Genomic DNA, 6,306 nt, shown 5'->3' with positions numbered 1-6,306 from the left:
ACCTCTGGAAGCCACTCTTTATTTTATTTATTTATTTATTTTTGGCTGCGTTGGGTCTTGGTTGCTACACACGGGCTTTCTCTAGTTGAGGCGAGCGGGGCCTACTCTTCGTTGCCGTGCATGGGCTTCTCATTACGGTGGCTTCTCTTGTTGAGCACGGGCTCTAGGCACGTGGGCTTCAGTAGTTGTGGCGCACGGGCTCTAGAGTGCAGGCTCAGTAGTTGTGGCGCACGGGCTTAGTTGCTCCGCGGCATGTGGGATCTTCCCGGCCCAGGGCTTGAACCCGTGTCCCCTGCATTGGCAGGTGGATTCTTAACCACTGGGCCACCAGGGAAGTCCCTACGTTCCTTATTTTTAAGGTAGATTGTGTAGAATGCTCCAAAAGGAATTCCAGTGCTTTTCACTATTTTAGTTCAACCTACTTTTTGGATTAAAAGTTGATTCCAGACCCCTAAATGTTTCTGAAGTCCAAGGAGCCATTTGTTTCTTTGATTCTTACTGTTTCCAGCCTTCCTCCCTGAAAGAGCCTTAGTGAGTTCCCATGTTTTGCCTTGGTGAACTTCTCCTCTTACCTCCCATTTGCCCTCTCCAATCCAACTTCTTTAAAAATTAAATGTGCTGTCAGAAACTATAGCTTTGCATCACTGGGGCCTCATTGCATTCAAGAGGCAATGACTGATTGCTACATTCTAATCCCAATTTAGGGCAACTCATTCTACAATTTTATGACTTGGTGACAGTATCTCATGAATAACAATGAAAGAATAACCTATCACTGCAGACTCCCTTACAAAGTGGTGATATGTAAATGCAAAGATAATTGCCATTTAAAAATAAAGGCTTTTTTTTTAAAAAACACAGCCAGTTGAAAATAAAAACTAGTCAGAATATATGCATTCTACTGCTGGCATTTTAAAAAGTTGGCTTCAGTTTTATTAATGCAAATAGGATTTGACCTTAGCATACTATTACTTAGAGAGTTTCATTGATCTATGGAGAAAAATAAAAGTAGCAGGATTCCTACTTAAAACTTGACAATATGCCTTAGATGTAAAAAAATATCTAATAAAGGAGATTGGTACATATGCAATTAGAGATTCAAGGATCAATTGTACTTTTAATTGCTCAGCAAATCAAGAACCTGATCTCAATAATCCAAACCATGTAGGCAAGTCTTAATTCTGATGGCAAAAACAAAATGGGTAGTTGGAATAATTACGAATCACAGATGATCCCAAACCCTTATGGTAACAATTCATTAACATCTCCTTCCTTAGAGAAATGGTTTTCATAAGAGCTACAAATCATTACTAAACTGTCTGGCTTATGTCTCCTCTCCTTTGATTATCCCACTACAATCTCTGGGGAAGGCCATGCAAAGCAGTGTAAAATCCCAGAGCACGGAAAGAGGAAAGGGACGGAATCTCAAGGAGAAGCCATAGATCTCCAAACAGACCCAGTTTACAGTACAAGACTACCAGTGGTGAACCTGTGCTGCAGAAGAGCTCAAAGTAGGATTTGCATCATTCTGTTTCAAAGAGCAGTGAGCAGTTAACCTATAGGAGAAGGTGTGTGCAGAGCCAGGTGGCGGGGCCCCAAACGACAAACATGAATAATTTCTAGTTTGGTAACCATAGAGAGGGACTATGTTTTAAACGTTCTTTTTCCCTTATTTTCTGCCCTCTGTCGATTAGCCTCAGTAATACCAGCATCTAGGATTCTTTGTCATACTCAAGTTAGGGAAAATTGCAACACTTTTACTTTACCGTTCTCCTCATTGTTATTTTTTACCAATATAGCTGATGCCTTATCAGTCACAACCTGGGCTGAGCTATAACCTATTACGGACCAGGTTTCCAACTTGAGTCACTTCTAACTTCAGATTCACTGGGTTTCTTTGATTAATCATTCCTATTATCTTCAAAATTTCATTTTACAAGATCTAGATAAACGTCTTCCAGGTCGTGTGTTCATGCTCTTCATTCAATAAGAATCTAGAAGACTCAAAGCAGGTTTCATCATTCTCTCTCTCTCTCTCTCTCTCTCTCTCTCTCTCTCTCTCTCTCTCTCTCTCTCTCTCTCTCTTTTTCAGCAGTCTGTTAAAATCTATATTGTTTATGCACTTGGCAGTCATTTTCATCAGGATGTTACAAATACATTTCCCAAAATGGAGAAATGAAATCATGCTTAGGGATGCCAAGGAGGACACTGACTCATAGACAATTGACCAGGAGGAGCTTTCCTCTCTCGGAGGCATTCTCTTCAGCCAAGCATGCAGTTTGTAGGAGAGGCAGGTGTAGAGAGTACACGTGGAAAAGCGAGGGAGGAAGGGGTATAGACCCAACTACTGAGACAACCAGCTAGTCGATCTGGGCAATCAATATGTAACAAATACAACAATCTCATTGTCGATGCATTCTGAAATTTTACAAAAAATAGTGCCTTCCTTCCCTTCTTCCTTCCTACCTCCTTTCATTCCTTCCATCCTTCACTCCTTTCTTCCACAAGTACTTCTTTTTTAAAAAAATAAATTTATTTATTTTTGGCTGTGTTGGGTCTTCGCTGCTGCATATGGGCTTTCTCTAGTTGCGGCGAGTGGGGGCCACTCTTCATTGCGGTGCACGGGCTTCTCATTGCGGTGGCTTCTCCTGTTGCTGAGCACGGGCTCTAGGTGCACAGGCCTCAGTAGTTGTGGCGCATGGGCTTAGTTGCTCCGTGGCATGTGGGATCTTCCCGGACCAGGGTTTGAACCGATGTCCCCTGCATTGACAGGTGGATTCTTAACCACTGCGCCACCAGGTAAGCCCCACAAGTAATTCTTGAGTACTATTCTAAACGCTATGAGCAGTGCTGATAAAATAGTAGGTAAGATAGACTTAGGCGTTGATAACAGTGCTTTCAGTCCAATAGGAAAGTCACACAATTCCAAAAGTTGAAACAAGAAAAACAAAGTAAAACTGGTATATCCAGACATCAGATGTAACTCGTTTAGTCTAGGGTCTGGGTGGTCTAAAGTCTTCTTTAGTCAAGGAAGGCTTCCCTATGGAAGTGACTTTCAGAGTGAGACCTAAAGGATAAATTAGAGTTAACTGGAGAAATGGCACAACAGGAAGGCAATGAGGAAGTAGGAAATGGTCTTACAGGTAAAGAAAAATGGATACAGAGAGGAATTAGCACGACTCCTTTGAGGAACAGAAATGAGCTTTGTTGAATTGTGGCGGAAAGCAGAGGAAGGAAAAGAGGAGTGATAAGACTATAGATGAAGGTAGGAATCAGGTCATGAATATACTTGTTATCTGTGTGTGGACGGTACAAAACCTCAGGCCATAAAATTCAGACATGAAATGTATCTAACTCTATTTTAGTTTAACTCAGCCTACTTTTTTTTAAACATCTTGAGCACTACAGTAAAGATTGACTAGCTGTCTACCAAGTCTATTTCTCCTTCCTCCTAGACATGTGTCTAGACAATGTTTTCTAGTCTTCTTTGCAATTAGCTGTGGCCATGTGTCTGAGTTCTGGCCCACAGAATGAGAGAAGGTTCTTCCAGTCTCACCCAATGGAAACCTCTCATGTAGTCCTCTACTCACTCTTCCACTGCCAAACTGCTGGTATTGATGCCCAAGGTGACCTTGGAAGTTATGTAGAAAGAATATCACTCCCCCACCACACACAATACACTCTCACATTGAGTGGATGTTATAAAGAATGTTTCTATTGTACTAAGCCTTTGTGATATTGGATGTTTGTCTATTATACCAGTGAGTCTCAAAATGTGGTTCTGAGAGCAGCAGCATTAGTTCCACCTAGGGACTTGAAAGAAATGCAAATTGTTGAGCCCCATCCCAGATTTACCTACATGCTGAATTAGACACTCTAGAGAGGGGGGCAGGCAATCTGTGTGTGTGGGGGGTGTGTGTATATATGTATTGGGACACACTGCGTGGCTTGTGGGATTTTAGTTCCCCAACCAGAGATGGAACCTGGGCTCTCGGCAGTGAGTGTGGAGTCAACCACTGGACCGCCAGAGAGTTCCCCAATCTGTGGTTTATGTATAAGCCCACCAGGTGATTCTGATATGAGCTAAAGTTTGAGAACACTCTTTATATGATTTTCCATTACCCTAACCCCTCCCACCTGGTGACAGAAATGAAGCTGTTAATTCAGGGATGTCACAACTGATTCAGCATTTCCTTAAGCAGTTCAACCTACATACATTGCCAGGGAATAAGACTGGTCCAGTTGGACCTTAGTTGTTATCTTTTATTAACCTGTGGTATCCTTTGCAATTTCTATTTTTTCTTTCCTCCCTCCCGCCGCCCACCTCTCTCTCTCTTTCTTTCTTTCTTTCCTTGATTGGCTCTGGTTGTTTTCCCATGATGCCTGGTACTTTGTCTCCCTTATGCCAACCCATTCAGGTCAGGCCTCCAGCCACTTTTGAATCAGTCTTTACACATAAGAAGGCCTTCATGCTAACCTCAGGGAAACCCAAATTCCCATGTAGCTGTCTCTATTCCACGTTTTCTCACTATGCCAGATGGGAGATCTCTTCAAGGTTTTCAAATTCCTCAGGCTCTCCCCAGGGAGTTAAATCCAGGTGTTCTGTATTCTAAGTTTTGTTCTTCTCCAGCCAGATTTATCTAGTAGAGGGGCAGTAGTAGGCCCTTGTCTTAGGGGCAAATAACATAATCTAAATATATGCCTTCCTTTTTAACTGTCTCAGCAAAGTTTCCTTCTCTGGCCTGTTATGGGACTAGGAAAACTGACTCTTAGATTATGGTGATGGTTTCATGTATCTTGCTAAATCTATTCTTTACAAGATAAAATTTGTGTCTTAGGTTTTTTGCTTTTTTAAATATTTGTAGGTTTTATACTTTTAAATATTCGTTGTTTTTTATACTTGTTTTTTTTAATATTTGTTCTTGTTTCTATCTGACACACCCATGATTCTCTCAACTTTCTCCTAAGAAAGTTATTCTCATGAATTTTCAATCAGATTTCATAGTCTAAAAAGCTTAGACACACTTGTGAATGTGCCTTATTTCAATAATCTTTTTAATTTCTCCATGATTTCTACTGAGTTTTATACAAGTAAAATATTTTTTTTTCTTGCATATACATGTATTAATGGACACTTATCTGGGAACGTTTCTATTTTTCTGTTGTCATTTTCTTGAGGTAAGAACACTTAACATGAGATCTATACCTTTAACGAATTTTTAAAGCTACAATACATTATTGGTAACAATAGGTACAACATCCAGAACTTACTCATCTTCCTTAACTGAAATTTTATGCCCATTCATTACTAATTCCCTATCTCCCCCCTTAGCCCTGACTCTTTGAGTCTATGAATTTGACTATTTTTAATACCTCTTATAAGTGGAATCATACAGTATTTGTCATTCTGTCATTATTTCACTTAGCATAAAGTCTTCAAGTTTCATCCATGTTGTTGCTGTTTCAGAGTTTCCTTCTTTTCTAAGGCTCAGTAACATTCCATCTTATGTGTACACTAACTTTTTGCCCATTCACTCACCAGTGGACAGTTAGGTAGTTTCCACGTCTTGGCTATTTTGAGTAGTGTTGCAATGAACTTGGGAGTACAGTTATCTCTTTGAGATATTTATTTGATTTCCTTTGAGAAAACACCCAGAAGTGGAATTGGTAGCATATGATAGTTCTATTTTTAATTTTTAAAGGAAACTCCATACTGTTTTCCATAAAGGCTGTACCAATTTGTAGTCCCATCAACAGTGTGCAAGATTTTTGATCTCTCCACATCCTTACCAACAACTGTCTTTTTAATAACAGCCATTTAACAGATGTGAGGTGATATCTCACTGTTGTTTTGATTTGCATTTCCCTGACGATTAGTGATGTTTAACACCTTTTCATATACCTGTTGGCCATTTGTGTATCTTCTTCTGAGAAATAGCTCCTCCCAGGTCCTGTGGCAGGTGGGGCTGATTCCGGGAGCATAGCCAAGCTGCTGGAGCTGAGTCCATAGAAGTGGGGATGCTTTTGGTCTATAGCTGGGACTGTGTTCAGCAAACCTGCCACCAGGATGTAGGCCTGCTTTCTCAAAGCAGCTCTTCTCAATCTTGGACTTAATTGGGATTTCACAACCTCCCACCTGGATCCCAAAGCTCCCACAAAGGCACTTTTGTTCATGGATGGCTGCCAGATAGTTGTTTGAAGGGGGAATGTAAGCTGGGGACCTCTTATTTCACCATCTTTGCTGACATCACCCTCTCCCAATGTCATTTTTTATATAAATAGGAAAAAAAATTCTACAATTCATAT

The sequence above is a fragment of the Kogia breviceps genome, chromosome 3 (assembly GCF_026419965.1).
Source record: "Kogia breviceps isolate mKogBre1 chromosome 3, mKogBre1 haplotype 1, whole genome shotgun sequence".
Classification (NCBI taxonomy): domain Eukaryota; kingdom Metazoa; phylum Chordata; class Mammalia; order Artiodactyla; family Physeteridae; genus Kogia; species Kogia breviceps.
The sequence above is the reverse complement of the archived record's forward strand: the minus strand, read 5'-3'. Positions refer to the sequence as shown.